This window comes from Myotis yumanensis, unplaced genomic scaffold (genome assembly GCF_028538775.1).
Source record: "Myotis yumanensis isolate MYYU_CA2020_CCGP unplaced genomic scaffold, mMyoYum1.0.hap1 SCAF_9, whole genome shotgun sequence".
Taxonomy (NCBI): Eukaryota; Metazoa; Chordata; class Mammalia; order Chiroptera; family Vespertilionidae; genus Myotis; species Myotis yumanensis.
The window spans coordinates 84,428,248-84,450,911 of NW_027223760.1; the positions used below are offsets into that span (position 1 = coordinate 84,428,248).

The following is a 22,664-nucleotide window of genomic DNA, read 5'->3' on the forward strand; positions in this document are numbered from 1 at the left end:
TTAAGTTCTTTGGAGAGAGTTTGATCCTTTCGGGTACTGCTTTTTATTATCTTATGTCTTTAAATGTTTTTATTGATTTTAGAGAGAGAGGAAGGGAGAGGGAGAGAGAAACGTCGATGCAAGAGATCAACATCAGCCCAGCCCGTGTGGCCCAGTGGTCAGGGCACAGGCCCGGGTTGTGGGCTCCATCCCCAGTGTGGGGCGTGCAGGAGGCAGCCGATCCATGATCCTCTCTCACCATGGATGTTTCTCTCCCTCCCTCTCTGAAATCAATAAAAATAGATTTTTAAAAAAAGAATGTGAAAAAAATGGTACAACTACTTTGGAAAACAATTTTTTCGCTGATGGGCTGTTTCACATTCTTGAAAACAGCGCCTCTTCTCCGTGAATTCGGGTGTCTCTGGGGTGAGTGACCCCTCGGAGAATCGCGTGGACAGGACTTACTGACGGAGCACATGCTGCGGATCGGAAACGGGCGCAGGGCCTGGCACTGGTTTCCAGGGCGACTTGAATCTGTACACGGTCACCCTCCGCCCTGAGCCTCGAGCCACACACGCGAGCTGGGCGGGGAGAGGGCTCCTGTCCCGGTGCCGTGTGTGTGTGTGTGTGTGTGTGTGAGTGTGTGTATGTGTATGTGTGTGTATGTGTGAGTGTGTGTGTGTGAGTGTGTGTGTATGTGAGTGTGAGTGTGTGTATGTGTATGTGTGAGTGTGTGTGTGTGAGTGTGTGTATGTGTATGTGTGTGTATGTGTGAGTGTGTGTGTGTGAGTGTGTGTGTATGTGAGTGTGAGTGTGTGTATGTGTATGTGTGAGTGTGTGTGTGAGTGTGTGTGTGAGTGTGTGTGTGAGTGTGTGTGTGGTGTGTGTGTGAGTGTGTGTGTATGTGTGTGTGTGAGTGTATGTGTGAGTGTGTGTGTGTGAGTGTGTGTGTATGTGTGTGTATGTGTATGTGTGAGTGAGTGTGTGTGTGTGAGTGTGTGTGTGTGAGTGTGTGTATGTGTGTGTGTATGTGTGTGAGTGTATGTGTGTGTGTGTATTTGTGTGTGTGTGTGAGTGTGTGTGTATGTGTGTGTGAGTGTGTGTATGTGTGTGTGTGAGTGAGTGTGTGTGTGAGTGAGTGTGTGTGTGTGTGAGTGTGTGTGAGTGTGTGTGAGTGTGTGTGTGAGTGTGTGTGTGTGAGTGTGTGTGTGTGTGTGTGTGTGAGTGTGTGTGTGTGTGTGAGTGTGTGTGTGTGTGTGTGTGGACCCGGGAGCCTCCGTCCTGTCCCGGCTGTGCCAGCCTCTCCTTAGGGTGCGCCCCTCTGAGAGGCGCCGGAGCGCATTGGAGCTGGGTGTTGTGTTAGTCACTTCTCCCAGGAGAGCAGCGGGGGCTGGGATGCGCGTGGGCTCCCCTGGCACAGGCGGAGGTGGGTGTCAACCTCTCACTGGAGGCAGGAACAGGGCCCCGTGAGCGGGGTTGATGTCCCCCCACACTTCTGGGGGGGGTTGCGAGCGGGGACCCCGGCATCGGGCGCTCTGACGGGCGGCCGAGGCCCCGGGGACCCTGTGGGCAGGGCTCCTTGGGTCCCGTTGGCGGGGAAGGCCCCCCTGCAGCGCCTGGCAGTCTGCATCCCGTGGTGGCCCAGGAGAGGGGAGCGCAGCCCCGGCGCGAGAGTGACCGCTCCCTTTGCCTTCCAGCCCGAGGAGCGCACGGCCGGCCCACGCAGTGAGGTCTCCACCGCCGCCAGCGTCCGCGGGGAGTGCCCGCGGGTCCCAGGTGAGCCGCTCCGCCTTCTGGGCGCTGAACCGAGCACAGCGAGCAGGGGGTTTCCGCGGTTCAGCCCTGGAATTCCCCGGACAGAGCCTGTCCCCCCGCTGGGCGAGCGGCTGTGTTTGCTCAGGTTCCTGCTCTGAGGAATTCCCCGGGGAGCAGGGGGTGGGGGGACAACAGGAACGGGGTGAGGATGGATGCAGAGGACGCTCCCTGCCCGAGGCCTCACAGCTGGGGGACGCGTTTTTCACTTTCTGCTCTTTCACCAAAGTTTACACACGAAGAAATGCTCCTGTCCTGCCGCAGGCTCGGTGCCCTCTGGTGAGGTGTGTGTCACGGAGCAAAGCCACCGGCTTCACTAGACGCCATGTGATCCATGGGACTTGCTGTTTTTAAAAAATATATATATTTGTATTGATGTCAGAGAGGAAGGGAGAGATAGAAACGTCCATGATGAGAGAGCATCCTGGATCGGCTGCCTCCTGCACGCCCCTCACTGGGGGTCGAGCCTGCACCCTGGCCTGTGCCCTGACGGGGATTCGAACCCTGACCTCCTGGCTCATAGGTCAGCCAGTGAGCCGCGCCGGCCGGGCTGCTGTGTCACCCCTGACGACACCTGGTGACCCGGCAAGAGAAGCTCTGGTGTCCCCTGAGCCCCCGGAGTCAGTCCTGGGGACGCAGGAGGGAGAGTGGCAGCCCTGAGGGCGGCGGCGGGCAGGGTGCGGGGCTCAGCTCGCTGGTGAATAAAGGCCCCACAAGCCCTGGGAGCGGCCGGTTCCCAAGGCTCCGGGAGACCCAGGAGGAACAGAGGGTCCAGGACAACGAGTAAAAATGTCGGCCGTGGCCGCGCCAGTGCCCTGGGCACGGGATCCCTCCCTCGGACCACAGAGCCTCTGTGTGGGGGGGCCTCAGTGTGGGGGGGCCTCTGTGGGGGGCCTCAGTGTGGGGGGGCCTCTGTGTGGGGGGGCCTCAGCTGGGGGTGCAGGATGGAAGGCCCGGGACCAGGAGGTGCTCTTTGCAGCCTGCATCATCGGCTGACCACCCCCACTCTGCTGCCTCCGCTCAGGTGCCCTGGTGTGAGGCGCTGATGGGAGGGGCTCTTCCGCCATCCGAGCGCCGTCCACCTGGTTGTCATGGAGGCCGAGCATCTGGACCAGGGGTCCTCAAACTACGGCCCTCGGGCCACATGCAAATACAAATATTGTATTTGTTCCCGTTTTGTTTTTTTACTTCAAAATAAGATATGTGCAGCGTGCATAGGAATTTGTTCATAGTTTTTTTTTAAACTATAGTCCGGCCCTCCAACGGTCTGAGGGACAGTGAACTGGCCCCCTGTTTAAAAAGTTTGAGGACCCCTGGTCTAAACAGAAGCAGAAAAGCCGTCCGTCGTGTTTGTTCAGTAAACGAGCCTTTCGCATCCTCACACATTTAAAATATCCGCTTTTTTCTCTTTGATTCCTAAGATTCATTGTTATAAACATGAACTTCTGAGCTGTTACAGCAGCAGAGCCTGTGCCGGGTTTGGCGGATCTGACCTTGTCTGTGTTCCTTTCTCCACCGTTTGCGTCACATGCCCGGCAGCTGCTGGTCCGCCCGCTCTCGAGGGCCTGTGGGTGGAGCTTTCGGCGGCTCAGATCCACCTCGTGTCAGGGCGTCTCCCTTCCCCGCGGTCAGGACGGTGCACGCGTTCTATGTCAGCGTCACTTCTGCTTCCCCTCCTGACCCCCTTTCACGGCTCATCCCATTGGAATTCTTGTCATTTCTGTTATTTTTCATGAGTGAGCCAGTTTTCCCACGTGACTTCCTGTGGGCCCATCCTCCCTCCCTCCCTCCCTCCCTCCTTCCCTCCCTTCCCTCCCTTCCTTCCTTTCTGTTAATCCTTACCTGAGGATGTTTTTCCCATTGAGAGAGAGTGAAAGGAAGGGAGGGGAGAGAGAGAGAGAGAGAGAAACATCGACTTGAGAGAGAGACATCAATGGGTTGCCTCTTGCACATGCCCCGACCGGGGCCTGGGACCGAACCTGAAACCCAGGTACATGCCCTCGATGGGGCTGAACCCAGCCTCCTTCAGGGCGCATCCGATGCTCTGACCACGGAGCCACTGGCCAGGGCGCGGCCATCCCTTCTCACGTGGGCTGTGAGGGGCCCCCTGTGCCCAGGCCTCGCGTGTGGTCGCCGTGGCCCTTGTCTGCTTCTGCGGGTTTCGTGTGCCACACGTGGTTTTCTGTGCTTTCCTTGCCTGTTAGAATCTCTGCCCCGTGTCAGCGTTTAGAACCGCGGTCTTCCGTGGCCCCGTATGTGCTTGGGGACCTATAGTTTTGTGGTTGCGTGGGTGGCCTCCTTTTCTCATGGCCGACAGGCGCCCTGGCCGCCTTGTTCCCCGTCACCGGGGAGTGAGAGGGGTGCTGTGGGTTTTCCGCGCTGCTGATACCTGCGACTCTTCAGGGGTCGATCCTCCTCTGCGTCTGCGTCCAGTTGGTGGGCAGGTTCTCCGGGGGAGCGGGGCCACAGGACCCACAGGGAGAAGGGTCCGCGCACCGGGTGATGCAGGCGGGACCGTCCGCGACCTGCCGTCCCCGAGGCCAGGGGAGCCCCGCCCAGGTCCAGCCTGGGGAGCCCTGTGTCCTGGCACCAGCACAGTGAGGCTGCGAGAAGTCCCCTCCGCCCGTGGTGCCCGGTGGGCCCAGGATGGAGCCACGAGGCCAGCGTCCCTGGGAGGGACCAGTGGGTGACGAGGGCGGGTACCTCCCCTGTGGTAGAGGTTTGACAAGGTAGCAGATCATCACTTTATGCTCTAAATACACACGGCTTTGTTTGCCAATTACACCTCCGACTCCGGGAGGCAGCCTGCAGGTGCGAGCCAGTCGGCTCCGAGCAGGTGGAGGTGGGGCTGACGGTCAGAGCAACCTGCACATTTGCCCTGGGCCTGTGAGGTCCAGGATGCAGGTTCTGGGGACAGTTCTGGTGCTTCTGTGGCCTCCTCCTTCCTGGGCCGGGGCTGTGCTGCGTGTCGGCCGGGGAGGGAGGCCCCGCCCCCGGTGTGCAGCCCGGCCGGACACCGGCTTCCAACAGCGACCCCGAGAGACGATGGTTTTCCATCTGCATCTTTAAAAAAAATTCTAAATTCGTTTTTATTTATTATTATTTATAAAAAAAAGTTTTATTGACCTCAGAGAGGAAGGGAGAGGGAGAGAAATAGAAACATCAGTGATGAGAGAGAATCATGGATCGGCTGCCCCCTGCACGCCCCACACTGGGGATCCAGCCCACAACCCGGGCCTGTGCCCTGACGGGGAATCAAACCCTGACCTCCTGGTTCATAGGTCAATGCCCAACCACTGAACCACTGAGCCATGCCGGCCGGGCTTTAACTTAATTGATTTTTAGAAGGAGAGGAAGAAAGAGAGAGAAACGTCATTCCTGCCCCCTGCCTGCGAGCCCACACACGGGCGAGTGCCACGACAGGGAATCTAGTGGCGACCTTTTGGTGCACGGGACCTGCCTAACCAGCAGCCCCAGCAGCCGCCGGGCTGCGTCTTTCATCCGGGGGAGCCCTCCGCTCAGTGTGTGCATGTCTCTGAGAGGCTCTCATCCCCTGGGGGGGGGGGGGTGTGGATTAGGTGCAGGATCAGTAACTTCACTCACCTCAGAGGCGCAGACAGGCAGTTCAGAAACTAGACCCCACGCACCCTTCTCCGCCCCCAGATCCGGGACCACCAGCCGCGGCCCCTACGCGGCCCATGTGAGGCAGCATGTGGTGCTGGCACGCAGGGAGGAGGGAAGGTGGGCCTGAGACGCTGGGGCCTCCACACGCCGACCTGGTTTGGGGCGTGTGTTCTGGCCTCTGAGGCTTGTCATCCCAGGACCCCACAGGCTGCCTGCCTTTTCGGAGCAGGTCCCCTGAACCGTTCCCCTGTGGCACCGCCGTGTCCCTGGGGGAGACACAGGCCAGGAGGGTCGCTGGCCCAGCTCACACGCCCCAGGCCCCGCCCCTCACCCCTCCGCTGCCCAGGGGTTCACCTGGGCGGGAGGGGTGCCCCGGGTCCACACGGAGCCTGGTGTCCGGCTGTCCCTGCCGGGAACGTTGGGGAGCGGCATGTCCCCGCACAGAGCAGGGGTGTCAGCCCGGGGGCGCCTTGGAGGGCAGGGCTGTGAAATCACGTTGGTTCCGGCGGGAAGCCTGCACAGTCAGCCCGACTGACACCTGCCGCTCGGGGTCGGCGGTGGCCCCGGGGAGGGTCCTGCAGGGATTCGGACGTGGATTTAGTCCGACGGTCAGTTCTCGGCTGAGTGGAACGTGGACTTTCTCGCTAAGTCCAGTCCCGAGTCCCAGGTTCTCAGTGGCTCCTCTTCCCTCCGAGAAGCTGTGTTTGCAGGTGAACATCGTGCTTCCCGCTGCTCAGGTTCCCCGAGTGCGTCTGGGGCTGGTCAGCCCCAAGCACCCTGGGGACCCCTGGGATGTGCCCCATCCGCCCGGCCCATCTGACAGCCCATGTGACCATGGCGGCTGTGCTGGGGTGGCGGGTCCTTGCACACGTGGCCCGACGACGAGCCCGGCGCTGCCCGTGGGCGGAACCTCCCCATCCGCCTTCTCAGGGCGGAGGGTTTGGCGATGTCAGAGGCGTTGCTGCCGGACCGCTGAGCACGCTCTCTCTTCTCTTCCAGCCTGCAAGTCCTCCGCCCACAGGCGATGTGAAGCCCAGGTAAGCCCCCTCCTCGGCCTTCCGCCCCGGCCCTTCCTCCTCGGCCACCGCCAGCAGATGCCTGGGAGGGGCCACGGGGCAGGAAGGAACCAGCGCAGCTGCCGGTGCTCCCCGAGGCGGCTGAGCTACAGGAAACGATGCTGAAGCATCTGGGGTCAGATGAGAGCTGCCTCTATCCTGGCACATGCTGCCTTGGGGCACAGAGGGGTGGGCCAGGGCTCGGCTGCCTGGCCTGGAGGAGTTGCCGGGGGAGTTGTCGTAGGTTGGTTGGGGTTTGAGGCTGTCGTGGGAGTGGGGGCCCTGAGTTGGGGGAATGGCCCTGCCTCTGCGTGTTCCCTGGAGTAAGTGCTGGACCCGCAGGAAGCCGGGGAGGCGGGAGCTTGGGTGGGTTGAGGGACCCGGTTAGTGGGGAGCTGCTGGCTCCCTGGACAGGCCTGGTTTTCACACAGTCACCGGGTGCGCAACCCCACATTCTCTGCACACGTGACCCGCAGCGGGGCCACCTTTGTGGGCCCATGAGATGTCTGCTGGCGGCCGTTCTGGGGTCCAGGGAGCTGTGGACCTCGTGGTCCAGTGTCTGGAGATCCCACCTGGTCCTACCGACTGGGAAGGACACGTGTGGAGGCGGCTTCGTGCCGTGAGCTGGCTTCCCAGGGTGCATTGTGCAGGGTGGACCTGGAACCTGGTTTCCCCCACCCTCCCCACCACACACACACACACACACACACACATGGATATGTGTAGGCACATACAATTCACACCCACGTGCACACTCACACATGCACACAGTCGCAGACAGGCACACAGGTGTACCAACACACACACACACACGGATATGTGTAGGCACATACAGTTCACACCCACGTGCACACTCACACATGCACACAGTCGCAGACAGGCACACAGGTGTACCAACACACACAACGTATACTCATGCATGCACTTGCACACACACAGGTGAATACATGCAGGCACAGTTCACACACACATGCTCAGGCAAGCACAGACAATGCACACACGTGTGTCAGGCGCACACACTCACAGACACGAAGGTGGAAGAACTGCAAGCGAGGCCAGCCCTGTATTCTTTCAGGGAAGAGTGAGTGACTTTTCTTTCTGAACTCTGTGCTGTGGAGAATTGGGGACACATGACGGCAGAGAATAGTGCAAACCTCTGCTGTGAGGGCGCCCGCCCGGCCACACACCCCCGCCCTCTCCACGCCGTCGACCTCTCCTGAGATGTCCCACTTGCGTGTGGAGCTGTGTGGTGCACGGGCGTCCGGTCTCACTTCGGGTCTCGCTCTGGGAAGGCTGCCTCTCCGCGGAGGCCAGGAGGCTCCTGCTCGCACACTCGTGGGCAGGACTGGTGTCCGACGGCCTGGTGTGGCCTGGGCCCTCACGGACGCCCCTGTGAAGTGTGCTCTGCACCTGTACCCGGAGGCTGTGGGAGCAGAGGTCCCGTGTGCGGTGGGTGTGGGGTCGGTGCCACCTTGGGAAATGGCTCGGGCTTCAGAGAGCGCCCCTCAGCCCCTGTGAGGGTTTAAATGAGCACCGACCCCTGAGGGTCCCCTTCAGAGGGAGCCTTGTCCAGCACAGCTGTGACTCATCACCATGGTGGGGAGCCACGCAGGGATCCTCTCTGTCCTGTGGCATTCCTGCATGTGTGTGGGGGTGTGTGCATGAGCGAGCATGTGCGTGCACATGCCAGTGCATGTGTGATGCACACGTGTGCATATTGTGAGTGTGTATGCATGTGAGTCCGCATGACAGTGCAGGTGTGTAACATGCACGTGCGAGGGAGTACATGTGCGAGAGTGCCTGTGTGGGTTTGCATTTGTGAGTGTGTGACTGTGGATGTGTGTGAGTGTGCATGTGTGGGTGTACACGTGTGAGTGTATGGCAGTGCATGTGTGGGTGTACACGTGTGAGTGTATGGCAGTGCCTGTATGGGTGTGCATGTGTGAGTGTGTGACTGTGGATGTGTGTGAGTGTGCATGTGTGGGTGTACACGTGTGAGTGTATGGCAGTGCATGTGTGGGTGTACACGTGTGAGTGTATGGCAGTGCCTGTATGGGTGTGCATGTGTGAGTGTGTGACTGTGGATGTGTGTGAGTGTGCATGTGTGGGTGTACACGTGTGAGTGTATGGCAGTGCATGTGTGGGTGTACACGTGTGAGTGTATGGCAATGCCTGTATGGGTGTGCATGTGTGAGTGTGTGACTGGATGTGTGTGTGTGCATGTGTGGGTATACACGTGTGAGTGCATGGCAGTGCATGTGTGGGTGTGCATGTGTGAGCGTGTGACTGGATGTGTGTGTGTGCATGTGTGGGTATACACGTGTGAGTGCATGGCAGTGCATGTGTGGGTGTGCATGTGTGAGCGTGTGACTGTGGATGTGTGTGTGTGCATGTGTGGGTATACACATGTGAGTGCATGGCAGTGCATGTGTGGGTGTGCATGTGTGAGTGTGTGACTGTGGATTGTGTGTGCATGTGTGGGTATACACGTGTGAGTGCATGGCAGTGCATGTGTGGGTGTGCATGTGTGAGTGTGTGACTGTGGATGTGTGTGTGTGCATGTGTGGGTGTACACGTGTGAGTGCGTGGCAGTGCATGTGTGGGTGTGCATGTGTGAGTGTGTGACTGTGGATGTGTCTGTGTGCATGTGTGGGTGTACATGTGTGAGTGCATGGCAGTGCATGTGTGGGTATACACGTGTGAGTGCATGGCAGTGCATTTGTGGGTGTGCATGTGTGAGTGCGTGGCAGTGCATGTGTGGGTGTGCATGTGTGGGTGTACATGTGTGAGTGCATGGCAGTGCATGTGTGGGTGTGCATGTGTGAGTGCGTGGCAGTGCATGTGTGGGTGTGCATGTGCGAGTGTGTGACTGGATGTGTGTGTGTACATGTGTGGGTGTACATGTGTGAGTGCATGGCAGTGCATGTGTGGGTATACACGTGTGAGTGCATGGCAGTGCATGTGTGGGTGTGCATGTGTGAGTGTGTGGCAGTGCATGTGTGGGTGTGCATGTGTGGGTATACACATGTGAGTGCATGGCAGTGCCTGTAGGGGTGTGCATGTGTGAGTGTGTGACTGGATGTGTGTGTGTGCATGTGTGGGTGTACATGTGTGAGTGCGTGGCAGTGCATGTGTGGGTGTGCATGTGTGAGTGTGTGACTATGGATGTGTGTGTGTGCACGTGTGGGTGTACACGTGTGAGTGCGTGGCAGTGCATGTGTGGGTGTGCATGTGTGAGTGTATGGCAGTGCCTGTATGGGTGTGCATGTGTGAGTGTGTGACTGTGGATGTGTGTGAGTGTGCATGTGCGGGTGTACACGTGTGAGTGTATGGCAGTGCATGTGTGGGTGTACACGTGTGAGTGTATGGCAATGCCTGTATGGGTGTGCATGTGTGAGTGTGTGACTGGATGTGTGTGTGTGCATGTGTGGGTATACACGTGTGAGTGCATGGCAGTGCATGTGTGGGTGTGCATGTGTGAGTGTGTGACTGGATGTGTGTGTGTACATGTGTGGGTGTACATGTGTGAGTGCATGGCAGTGCATGTGTGGGTATACACGTGTGAGTGCATGGCAGTGCATGTGTGGGTGTGCATGTGTGAGTGTGTGGCAGTGCATGTGTGGGTGTGCATGTGTGGGTGTACATGTGTGAGTGCATGGCAGTGCATGTGTGGGTGTGCATGTGTGAGTGTGTGACTGGATGTGTGTGTGTGCATGTGTGGGTATACACATGTGAGTGCATGGCAGTGCCTGTAGGGGTGTGCATGTGTGAGTGTGTGACTGGATGTGTGTGTGTGCATGTGTGGGTGTACATGTGTGAGTGTGTGGCAGTGCATGTGTGTGTGTGCATGTGTGAGTGTGTGACTGTGGATGTGTGTGTGTGCCTGTGTGGGTGTACACGTGTGAGTGCGTGGCAGTGCCTGTGTGGGTGTACACGTGTGAGTGCGTGGCAGTGCCTGTGTGGGTATACACGTGTGAGTGCGTGGCAGTGCCTGTGTGGGGTGGGTGTACACGTGTGAGTGCGTGGCAGTGCCTGTGTGGGTATACACGTGTGAGTGCGTGGCAGTGCCTGTGTGGGGTGGGTGTACATGTGTGAGTGCGTGGCAGTGCATGTGTGGGTATGCATGTGTGAGTGTGTGACTGTGGATGTTTGTGTGTGCATGTGTGGGTGTACATGTGTGAGTGCGTGGCAGTGCCTGTGTGGGTGTGGGTGTGTGAGCGTGTGACTGTGGATGTGTGTGCGTGCATGTGTGGGTGTACATGTGTGAGTGCGTGGCAGTGCCTGTGTGGGTGTACACGTGTGAGTGCGTGGCAGTGCCTGTGTGGGGTGGGTGTACACGTGTGAGTGCGTGGCAGTGCCTGTGTGGGTGTGGGTGTACATACCCGTGATGGTATTGCTGCCCGGCCGCCCTGACCTGTGGCCGCGGACCCGAGCCCACTGCTGGTGGCTCCATTTCTTAAAGGTGGCCCAGCCAACCACTTAGGGGATTGAATTCTTTGATTCGAAGAATGTTCCAGAAGCCTTAGCTATCACTGATTGTGCCGTTTGTAGCCGCAGGAGTTGGCAGTTGGCTGGGAGGCAGATAAGCTTTCGCTTTTATTAGATGGGGGGGGGGGGGGGGTGCCGTATTCATTTCTCTGAGAATGCAGCTTCCACGCGGGAGAGAAAGCCCCTCTCATTCCCAAGCCCTGACGTGCCCTGGGGAACAGAGGCCCATAGACGCTCCGCCGCCCCTGGAGCCGGCGGGCGCAGCTGGTCCCCCGGCAGCTGGGTCCTGGGCGCCGCCTGTGCAGGCCCCTGAGCTCAGGCTCGTAGAGTCTCGGGAGACGGAGGGGCTTCGGGTGAGAGCACAGGCCCCGGCTCGAGTGGCGACAGGACCCCGGGTCTCGGCTCCTCCCTCTGCGGAGCAGGGGTGACAGCACCTGCCCCATGGGGTCCCCAGCAGGTTCTTCCTGAGTCACCAGGTGGGGATGTCCTTCCTCCGTCCTCCGCCAGGCAGGGGCAGGAAGCTCCCGGCGGTGTTGGGGGCGCTCTAGCTCTGGCCAGGCCACGCCTGTGCTGCCGTCCCCCCACTGTCCCCCAGCCCCCTGTGGGCGGGAGGCCTTGCTGTGGTGGGGGGCCTCTGCAGCCCCTCCTCGGGGCGAGGGCCCGAACCCACGCCCGCCAACCCTCAGACACCCTCTGCCTCATGGCCGCCCCCCAGGTCAGAGGGCCACACCGAGGTCCGGCATGGCTGTGCCCGCCCCCTCCTGGTGACTGGGTGTGGCCTGGAGTGCCTCCCAGGCCTGTGGTGGCCCCGGTCTCCCCCCCTGAGATGCTCTGTGGCCGCGGGCAGGTCCTGGTGCCATTTCGGGGTGCCTGCCTCTAAGGCTGCGCTGCACGTCCCACACCTCCCCCTCCCCCCGCTGCATGGGGGGAGTTAGCCCAGTTAGCTGAGCGCCTCGCCCGCCTCGGGGTCCGTGTGCGAGGGGGACTCCGCCTGCGCCGCGGCTGTGCTCTCGGGTACGGCTGCCTCCGAGCAGGAACTCAGGGCCTGCGCCCCCGGGGAGCCGCCCTGGGCCTCCTGACCCGGCGCGAGGCCTGTGGGGCTGGGGCGTGAACGCCCGCTGCTCAGCCCGTCGAGGGCTCGTTCCGGCAGCCGTGCTGAGGTCGGCGTGAGCCCGTCTGTGGCTGTCGTGGCTGCGTGTGGACACGTGCACAAGGGTGAGGGCTCCGCCTCGGGTCCGTGGGGTCTGGGGGTTCCGGGCGCTCGTCCACGTGACCCACACGATGGCGGGCGTGGCTTTCAGAGGAACTGGTGGGAAGGCTTGGTCGTCGCCCGCTCGCCCACAGGAGGGTTTACTGTGAAACGGCGGCCACGGAAGCTGGGTCTGTGGTTCAGGGTCCAGTCGACCCCGTAACCACGGGTTCACTCTCTGAGGTTGCAGTCGTCCACGATCAACCGCACGCCCCACACGCACTCTCATCACCCAAACCCGTGCAAACACACAGACGTGGTCACATGGACACACAGCCAGACACACAGCCACATGCTCCCTTTCCCAGGCACAATGGCCCCGGGTGCGAGGCCCCTCTGTCCTGTCTGCCTGTCCGCCTGTCCACCTATCCACCTGTCCACCTATCCACCTGTCTACTGGACCATCTGTCCGCCTGTCTGCCTGCCCACCTGGCCACCTGTCCCCTTGTCCACCTGTCACCCTGGCCTCCTGTCCGCCTGTCCCCTTGTCTGCCTGTCCACCTATCCACCTATCCACCTATCCATCTGTCTACTGGACCATCTGTCCACTGGACCATCTGTCTGCCTGCCCACCTGGCCATCTATCCGCCTGGCCACCTGTCCGCCTGTCCCCTTGTCCGCCTGTCCCCCTGGCCGCCTGCTGCTGTGGGAAAGGCTGCTGATACCAGCGGCGGCAGGTGCCACGTCAGCAGGTGCGGCTGGGTGCAGCCTGTTTGTTTACGGTCGCCCTTGGTAACGGTGACGGGGCCCCACGTGGAGCCACAAGAAGGCCATAAAGTGACCCGGACCAGGCTCTGGGGCCTCAAGCCTCCCTTAGGCCCTGCCTGCCCCATCGTCACCTCTCCCTCCCCCTCCCCGGGGGCTCCTGCTGCCCAGGGAGCCGCTCCTGTGGGGAGGCGCGTGGAGTTTGGACCCAGCCGAGTCCCCTCTCCTTCCTGGATCTGCCTGGAGCAGCCCCTGTGTGACGCGGTGCCCCAGGCGCAGGACGGGGTGAGGGGTTGAGGTGACCGGAAGACACAGTGCCAGCCCGGCGGTGACCTGGGAATCTGTGAGTGTGCCCAGGGGCGGGGCCTGGCCTGCCTCCTCGCGTTCGGGGAGGGGCAGCCGCGTGGCTGGATGGTGGCGGGCAGAGCACGTGGTGGTGGCTGCGTGCGTCTTCAGCTCCGTCAGGAGGGGGATGGGAGCCTGCAGAGCCCGCGTGAAGAAGTGTCCATTGGTCCTTCCTGCCGGGAGGGAGGCCGAGCAGCCTAGACATGACCCACTCAGCGCAGCAGGAGGCCGGGGGGCCTTCGGGGCCTGTGAGCGGAGCCGGAGGGGAGGGAGGGTGAGCACTCGGCCTGAGCTCCCGGACCCTGACACCGCCTCGGGGAGTTCCATGGTGCCTCCAGGCTAAGGAAGTGGCCCCGAGGGGTGGGGCCGCAGGCAGGGGTGGGGTCACGGCCGGGGGAGGGGCGCTCGGCCCCTGTGGTCAGCGGAGGGACACTGAGTACCGGGACCTGCAGCCCGAGGCCCGGTGACGACAGGCGTGTGTCCCGGCCCCTCCGTGGCTCGGTCACGCTGTCGCTGCCTTCCTCCTCCTTCGAAGGACGGAGTCGGGACACAGAAACCTGGCCGTTCCCACGTGGGCCCCGTCCTGGGACCTGGTGGAGCTGTGAGGAGGGAACACAGGCCGTGCGTCCGCTTGCTGCGGCCTCTCGGTCCGGCGTGTGCAGCTGCTGATGTAATGCTGGCTCTCCCTTGGCTGGCACTGGCCACCCCCCAACGTCCCTTCTCGCTGGGAGCTCGTGTGCACGTTCATGGCAAGGTGGCTCCCGGGGGCGGTCTCTCTGACGTAGTGTCTGCGCACGGGCAGGCGGTGTGATCTCGCCTCTGGACGGGGAGGCCCTGGCTGAGCTGGGGACCCGGCCCCCCAGCCCGAGCCAGGCCCCTAAGTCTGTGGTGGTGGACGTCCCTCCCTGAGTGCGTGTCGCTCTGTTTATCGCTGTGAGGAACCGGTGCCTGGCCGGGAGGAGACGTGCGGGCCGGTGAGGGGTGGCCCGATCGGCGTGCGGGGCTCTGCTCCGAGTGGGCGGGATCCGTGTGTGCGGGGCCCGAGCGATTCGGGGCCCCAGGGGCGCTCTCGGGGACACTCGGACCAGGCTGTCTGGCCGCAGGGGGCACGGCGGGGCCCAGGACACTGCGCCCCTAGTGGCCGTGGTTTGGATATCACAGCTGAGATCTCATAGCGCTTTCCATCCGTCCTCCACAAACCGTCCCGACAATGAGCTGAACACGTAACTGACAGACTTGACGTTTAGATTCACAGGGCAACTGGGCAGATGGCACCGAGTCCCACACCCACACCCCAGTCAGCCCTCAGCAGCGTGTGCGTGGGAGGCAGTCTTCATGTTGCGCATCCTTTTTTCTTTTTAAACAATCTTTTAATAGATTCCAGAGAGAGGGGGACAGAAACGCCGACCTGTTGTTCCACGCACTCCTGCACTCATTGGCTGATGCTTGTGTGTGTCTGACGGGGGGTCAAACCCCAACCTTGGAGGATCGGGGGGCGGATGCTCTAGCCCATGAGCCGGCCAGGACTCTGGGTTGGGCGCTTTGTCCATACATTTCTATCCAGAGCCCCGGTTGCTTCAGGGCTGGTCTAGGAGCTGTGCCTTCTGTGCGTTCGGATGACTGCATGATGACAGGTGTCCACCGTTACGGTGTCACCGAACGCTCACCACCCGAGACTCCTGTGCTCCCTGCCCCCTCCTCCCCTCTGACCCCTGACCCCCGGCCCCTGGTCCCGGGCCTTTGGTTCTGCCTTTTTCAGGACGTCCCAGAGCTGGAGTCACACAGCACGTAGGCTCGCCAGATGGCCTCTTCCACGAAGTCACATGCCTCCAAGCTTCCTCATTTCTTTTCGAGGCTCGACAGCTCACTTCCTCCTGTGGCTGAGCAAGACTCCATGGCCTGCGTCCAGGCCAGGATCTCTCCAGAGCAGGGCCCGATTCCTTCTGTGGCGCCACACACACGTGGCCGAGTGGGTGCTGACGGGTGGAATTACCCCGGGGCTCCCTTATTGCGGGTCCGCGTCCGCTGCCGGCTCCGTGTCTCCAAAGCCCCTGGTTTTCTGTTTGTTTTGTTCTCTGTGTCACCTTCGTTTGCCCACGTGTTGTCTCCCCCAACGTTAATGTCCCCGGATCTGAGGACACACAGAAAGCGGGGTCCTGCTTGCCGGGCCTCCCAGGGGGAGAAGTGAGCTGAAGCCAGCGGTTCTGGAAAACGGAGGGGCTTCTGGGTGTGTGCACGTGTATACATACCTGTGCATGGCTGTGCACGCACATGTGTGTACATGTGTGTGTGCACGTGTATACATACCTGTGCACGAACATGTGTTGGTAGGTGACACCAGCAGAGAAGTCTGGTTCTGGAGAGGGGAGGGGCTGCTGCATGAGTGTGCGTGTGTGTGCGTGTGTGTGTGTGTGTGTGTGTACACTTGTGTGTGCGAGCATGTGAGTGAGTGAGAGGGCGAATGCCAGCAGAGTGCCCCTGCCCCAGACGAGGGCATGAGTCAGCTCCTGCCCAGTGATTACCGGTCCAGAGGAATGACCGTGTGCCGGCTCCTCGTGCGCCGGCTCCTTGAGGAACTTGGTAGCGAGGGAGCTATAAATAGCCTCTGCGGCCCCCGCAGCCACAGGACAGTTAGTCAGACCGCAGACCGGTTCCGTGCTGTGCGCCCGGCAGCGAACTCAGGACGGGGCGGGCGTCAGGGCGAGAGTGGGGCTGCGCCTGGGCGCTGGGTCAGCTTTGGAGCCTCGCTTGCTCGTCATCACGCCCAGCTTTTCTCGGGGACCCCCTGCTGACCCTGTTCCTCCCCCTGGGGCAGGCGAGTCCTCGCTCCTCCTCCGCGCCGGCCCTGGTGCTGGGCCCACGGGAGCGTCCACTCCCTCCGGCGTCCTGTCCCACCGGAGCCGCGATTCCAGCCCCCAGCGCTCCGGGCCCCTCACGGCCCGCCCCCTGCCGCACACTCTGTAGGCACCGCCTTCCGGGCCGGCCCCCAGGGCACCGTTACCTGAGCTGGAGCCGCCCTCTCTGGGCAGAGCCCGTGCCCACTGTCGGGGCAACACATACGGGCGCACTGTTGCCACGCGTGGCTCGGGAACAGGAAGCCGGACAAACGCCGCCTCCCCGGGGACCGAAGGCGGACGCCGGGACACAGTTGGGCGCGTTGGCTTTTAGGGGAAAGGCCGGTTGGATGTCGCGGGCCCTGGGGGTTGCCTTTGCCTCCCGCTGGCGGTGCCGGCAGAGCCCGTGCACCTTGGGGACGGGTCCCTGAGGGCCCTGTTTCCGGTTACAGTGGAAAGGGAGTCACGGGGGCCTCCCTGCCGCCCTGGGCGGGAAGGAGGTGGGTGCGTCCGCGCTCTCCAGGGCGTCGGGCAGGTGTGTCCCCACTTCCCCGGACCCGGCACCTGCCCTCGGCGGGCGCAGAATCCAGGTGGGATCTGCCTGCCTCCTGCCTCCGTCGCTGGTGCTGAGCCTGGTGGCCCGGTTCTCCCTGCAGCCGCTGTGGGTCCCTCCCAGGGCCGGCTTCCTGGCTACGCTGTGGGCAGCCCCGCAGCTCGTACCCACCCCCCCCCTCCCCTTCCCTACCCGGGCGCTCCCACTTGGCCCAGGAGCTTTGGTCCCAGGCCCGCCCCCCCCAGGGCAGAAAGCACCGAGCCTTTCCCTCTCCTGCCCAGAACCTTCCAGTACCTGGGCCCCGCATTTTGGACGAATGACACCCACGCCCCAGAGGTGACCTTGGGACTCCCCGGTTTGGGTGGGGCCAGATGAGGCCCCTGGAGCTCCCATTTCTGTTCCTTCCTTCGTGACCGTCACGGAGCACTCATGTCTGACCCGGTTAGCCTCCTGCCCAGGTCGCCTCAGCTCAGCCAGCTGAGACAGGAACAGTGGGGCTGCCAGGGCTCCCCGAGGTCACGGCCCAGGGGCCGCAGCGGGGTGGGCAGCCGCTGGGGAGAAAGGCTTTGCTGTGCTGCGTCTGCGGTTTCATCTGCCACATTTTTAAGTCAAGGGAAGGGTCACCTGTGAGGACAAGCCCTGCGGCTCCGTCCGTGGAGCTTGAGAGGAATTAGTGGGTGTTCGGTGCCCGTGTCGGGGCTGGTGCCTGGGCCTCGGGCCTCGTTTATTCTCGGGAGGTCTTGGTGAGGTGGGAACGGGTGTGGGGGGTGACATGGCCGGGCCTGGTCCGGTCCTCAGCCGGGCCCAGGGGGAGCCCAGGGGTTGGTTGAGGGACTCGACCGCGTCAGGGCGTGTGGCTTCCTGCGGCTGTGGCGTGGAGGCCGCGGGGAGGACAGGACAGCTGGTGGCCAGTTGCCTGTTAGTCACGTGTGTGGGTCCTGTGGACCGTGGTCCCAGCAGCTGCCTGTGCTTCTAGGGGACGGATCTGAGGGACAGGGAGGTGGTCCGGCCCCCATGATGGAGTCACGCATGCCCTGGCGGTCTCTAAGCTTACATGTGTGTGCCTCCCTGTGGGCGCTCACAGGAGACAGGCACGGGCATGACCGCGGGCACACAATGGGCTGCCGTGGGGTCAGCTCTCGTCCAGGCTGAGTCCTCTGTTTCCAGGTGGCCTCGTCCTTGGAGGAGGCTGTGGCCCCAACATGGGGGGGGGGGGGGGGCAGCGCCACCAGCCAGGGCGCAGGTGCAGGCCCTCACCTGGCGGGGCCTGTGGTTTCTCGCGGGAGGAGGCTGTCTAAGAATCGCTCTGAAATCCGAGCCCGTGTTTCCTGAGCTGGTGGCTGCGCTCCTGTTGTCTAATGGGAGTGAGGACAAGGGCGGCCGCTGTGAAAGGTGACACCAGGGCTCAGGTTACCCCGAGGCCGGAGGCCCCGCTGAGCTCTGGCAGCTGCACCTTTGTGTGCACCCTGCACCGTGTGTGCACACGTACACGCATCCATGTGTGCCTGCATGTACCTATGGTACGTACATGCATGCATCGTGGGTGGGTGTGGTGTGCGTGCGTGTCTGCACAGTGTTGTGCGTAGGTACATGGATAGCGTATGTGTGGGTGTGCCTGCACGCCCGGGAGGCCACGGAGGACATGGAGAGGCCGGTGAGGAGGGTGAGCACTGAGATTCCGGAGGCAGGGACCGGTGCAGGTCATGTGTAGGAAGGTGGGCAGGCGTGAGGCAGAGCCGTGGCGCCGCTCCCCCCACGGGAGAGCCCGCCTCTGAGCCCACGTGCTGGCGAGAAGGCAGGGACCCTCCATCCCTGTGGGAGTGAAGACGGCGGGACCCTGGCCGGAGCCCAGGCCGTTCCCGAGAGGCCCCCGGTTCCGGCTGCAGGAGGCCTGACCTTGGCCCCGGCGGCCTGGGTTTCCCAGGAAGCCGGCACCTGCGCCTCTGACCGCAGGCCGCTGTTCCCACCGCCCCTCCCACTTGGAGCAGCACCTCCGGGCTTTTGTCCGTGTTGGCGGGTAAGAGGTGCCGGGACTTCTGGGAAAGGCGGCGGTTGAAAGACGGGCACATTCGGTTTCCCTTCACGGGAACTCCTGGCCACTTCCTCGTGTCTGACCCCCTGAGAAGGAAACCCTTGTAGATGGAGAGAAGCCGCCACCGTGCCGGCCCGGCCTCCCCCGCCGGCCACCTCTTCACGGCCGTGTTTGGTGGCAGCCAGACGCCTGGGGGGCGGGGGGAACTGTGCAGGCCACGCTCGTCCGGTGTCGGCTGGTGCCAGGGCAGCGCGGAGCCTGGCTAATGGTTAACCTCCGGCCGCAGGTGCTCACGGCTGAATCGCCTGCTCTGTTCCGTCCTTGGGTCAGAGGCAGCGTTGCAAGTCGAGGTCAAGACAGGCCTCAGATCCGCACAGCATTCAGATATGAGGGCCTTTTACCTGCAAGAGAGGCACTGATTGGACACGCACACAGCGGCCTGTCCCCCCACCAAAATACAAGTCTCGGCCACTGAGCAGGGCCCTTCTGAAAGCCTGACGCCGAGCAGTGGGGGGAGGCTGTGCTTAGTCTCGCTTCCCTCCTCGGCGGCGTTTATAACGGGGATCACTGCCCTTACGCCCCGGAGGGTGAGGAAGCAGCTCTGTGAACACAAGAAGCCCGTCCTCATGAGAACTATCCCCTTCGAGACTCCCCTGGGCAGAGGGGTGTGGTTCTGGGCCCTGTGCATTTCTGCCAGCGGGCGTCTCCCCCAGCCTCTCCGGGCACCCAGGTGGGGAGCCCGCTGGCCTGGCCCTGGGCTTGGGGTCGAGCCTCGGTGGTGACATGGCCTGAACCTGCAGCAGCACCCATCAGCGTTGTGACTTTGGGCCAAGGCATCCTTTTCTGGTCTAAACAATAGACTTTCGAAAGTACTTTAATCAACAGCCCCCTGGCCGGTGTGGCTCAGTGGACAGAGCGTCGGTCTGCAGACTGAAGGGTCCCGGGTTCGATTCTGGTCCAGGGCACATGCCCAGGTTGTGGGCTCCATCCCCAGTAGGGGGTGTGCAGGAGGCAGCCGATGGTTGACTCTTATCATTGATGTTTCTATCTCTCTCTTCCTCTCCCTTCCTCTCAGAAATCAATAAAAATATATTTTTAAAAAAGACGAGAAAAGAAAAAAAAAACAGAAAGCAGCCCAACTCCCTCAGCCACCGTGGGCGGTGCCGGCGGCGAGTCCTGAGAGCTGGGGCATAAGGAGAGCAGCCGAGCGTTCGCCTCCTTCCCTGCACTGCACGTCCCTCGGGTTAAACGTTGACGCGAGGTTTTCCGTAGCGAGGAGTTCCTGTGACACATGCTGAGGGGGCAGAGCGGGGCCGCGCCAAGTTTCAGATCCCCCTCGGCCATGCCCTGCCGTCCCCCCCGTGACCACAGAAGGAAGCTGGCCGGTCACGGGCCTCAGGAAGGGGCTGCCCTCGGCCCAGCCCGTAGCCACCAAGCCCAGGCCCCCCCACCACCGGCGGGAGGAGCAGGCCAGGGCACCTGACCTGACCCGGGCTCCTCAGACCCGAGAGGGGGACCTGCTGGGCGAGGAGCAGGGGGAGGAGGAAGAACGCCCGCGAGTGAGCGGGAGAGACGCGCTACGGAGACTGGGCAGCCATATCTGGGCCCCGATGCAGATCATCCGGCTGTAGGAAGCGGACCCAAGACGGAGCGGGGCCGGCCCAGCCCACGGCCGTCCCTGTGGCTCAGGGCCCCGGCCAGGTGCGGCCTCCAGGCTAGTGACTCTGGAAAGACCCCCAAACCCGCTGGGTTAGTTCATCAGCATGAGACGCAGGCGTGACGCGTTGTTTTCTAACACGGCAGCATCGGCTCCTGAGCAGCCGCTAAGCGTGTGTTTTTGTGCTTTTTGTTGGTGCTTTCACAGTTGAAAATGGCCCAACTGTAGTGCTGGATGCTCTGTGGCTCTCATGAGCGTAAGATGCTGTCCTGGACCCCAGGACAGCACAACTGTAGTTGATTAGGTGTTGATTGATTAGGGATTCATTAGGTGTTGATTGATTAGGGGTTGATTAGGGATTGATTAGGGGTTAATTAGGGGTTGATTAGGGATTGATTAGGGATTGACTAGGGGTTGATTAGGGATTGATTAGGGGTTGATTAGGGATCTTCAGACGGCCCCATTGTTACCACCTAAGATCTGTCCTTTTCCCTGACTTGCCCATCACAGAGGCCAGACCCGGCCCACTTTCCGACTGCCTCCCTATGACTGTGGTCAGTTTTCATCTGAACTCGAGAGGCAGAGAGTACGAAAGGCCCAGCTGGGAGGGTTGTGGCCGAGGCTGCCCCGTCCTGGCTCCTGGGCACAAGATGGGCCCGGTCCCAGCTCTGCGCCCACCAGCTGTGGGGCTTTGGTGCCTGGCCTTCCCTCGCCAGGCCTGGGCCTCAGCTCCCTTTTGGCAAAGCCGGGGAGGGGAGGAGGGGGTCGCGGCTCTGGCTGCTGGGAGAGCCGTGAGAGCGGTGCAGGTGGCTCAGCGTGGCTCTGGGCAGCATGGCTGTGCTGTGACCGTGACGCTCCGCCTTGTGGTGACAGCGATGTGGATGGGACCCGCGGGCACAGCCATCGCGCCCGACGGGTAGGAACGACCCGAACTTGTGGCTGGTTCTTGAGCTGAAGTAGCCGTTCGCTTGCCGACTCCTAAACCCCGTTTCTTTCACTTAAAACTGTAGCGTTTGTGTCTGAAACAGACAAGAGTCACCTTCTGCCTTTGAGGCGCCGCCAGCCCTGTCGGGGAGTTCAGTCCGGGCGCTGGGGGTCCCCTGTCCTAGTTTGGAGCAGCGCACCCCAAGTGAACCCTCAGAACCACCGCCTGGGCTTCCTGGAGCCGCTAGGAAAGCGCCAGGAGGCTCACGGATCATCTGAGCATCCACCCTCCGGTCCGCCTGCGCCACCCGCCCCCCCACCCCCAGGCCTGTGCCCAGACGGCACCTCCAGCTCCAGTTCTGTGCTGAGACGCTGCCCCGTCTGTTCAGTCGTCCTCGATCCGCTTAGTGCACTGAAACTGACCTGACGTGGGAACCGCACGGAGGTCGTGTCCTGTCAGGAGGGACAGCTGACGCCTCCCGGTGGGCCTGCCTGGTGGCACAGCGGCCCCCACTTCCTGCAGGAGGGGGAGCTGGGAGCACGTGTGGGCGGGGTGTGGTGGCTCCGGTTTGGGAATTCACTCTGGGACGCCTTCTGTCTGCTTGGCCACGGCCCCGCAAGGTCCGGTCCGGGCCGGTGCAGAGGCCCCTCCCTCCCCGTCTCTGGGACCTGGGGTCAGTCACACACACCTAGCTCCCCTCTCGTTTGCCTGGGTAGCGTCTTCTTTCTTTAATTATTATTAATACGTTTTTGCTGATTTGGGAGAGGAAGAGAGAAATGGAAACATCAGGGATGGGAGAGAATCGTTGACCGGCCGCCTCCCGAGCTCCAGGCAGCGCCTTCTCGGGAAAGGGGCTCGCGCTCTCCCTGGGAAAGGACTGGGGATGCAGGAGGCGGAGTGCAGGCCCGGCCCCACTCCGCTTCATGGCTGGTGTTTGCTTAGCGCTCGGGACGGGCCCCGTGCCACTCTCAGCCGCTCTCGGGCTTCCTCCTTTCACCCCGGCTCAGCCCACGTCCCAGGTGAGGAAGCTGAGTCCCGGGGAGGCCAGGTGCCCCCCCAGGGCAGACGGCGTGGAGAGGGTGGGGATGGCCTCGCTCCTGGTGCTGGGATGGCAGACGTGTGCGTGCTGGGGACGCCCGTCCGCGGAAGGAATGACGGAACGGCGCCTCCAGGTGTGCCGCTGATCGTGGCCTTTGAGAAAGGGCTCACGTCCGTCCCCCAGGGACACTGACCATGTGCGGAGGTTTCCGCTGACCGTCCGGAGCCCGCGGCCGGGCCCCAGGCAGCCTGCTTCCTCGTCAGCCGGCTCCGGTGACGTTACGCAAGGTCCCCTCTGCTCCTTCCCACGGCGCGGCTCGCACGGCGTCGGGGCTGGCGCGCTCGCCGAGAGGGGCACGCAGCTCCCG

The 22,664-nt window shown here is 62.2% G+C and overlaps 1 protein-coding gene across 7 annotated transcripts in view; it reads left to right on the forward strand.

The window, feature by feature from the left end:
- The window catches only part of TNS3 (tensin 3), a 106,308-nt gene that overhangs the window by 19,912 nt on the left and 63,732 nt on the right, over positions 1 to 22,664 (forward strand). For 2 of the 7 annotated variants that reach the window (XM_070424858.1, XM_070424862.1), the window contains exons 2-3: positions 1,677 to 1,755; positions 6,415 to 6,452. The exons of 2 other annotated variants lie outside the window; for them this stretch is intronic. The gene's annotated coding sequence lies outside the window, so the exon portion shown is untranslated. Of the gene's footprint in view, positions 1 to 1,676; positions 1,756 to 6,414; positions 6,453 to 13,210; positions 13,256 to 16,385; positions 16,405 to 22,664 lie in introns of those variants that run through there. 3 more of the 7 variants (XM_070424861.1, XM_070424866.1, XM_070424867.1) reach the window with 3 other exon arrangements.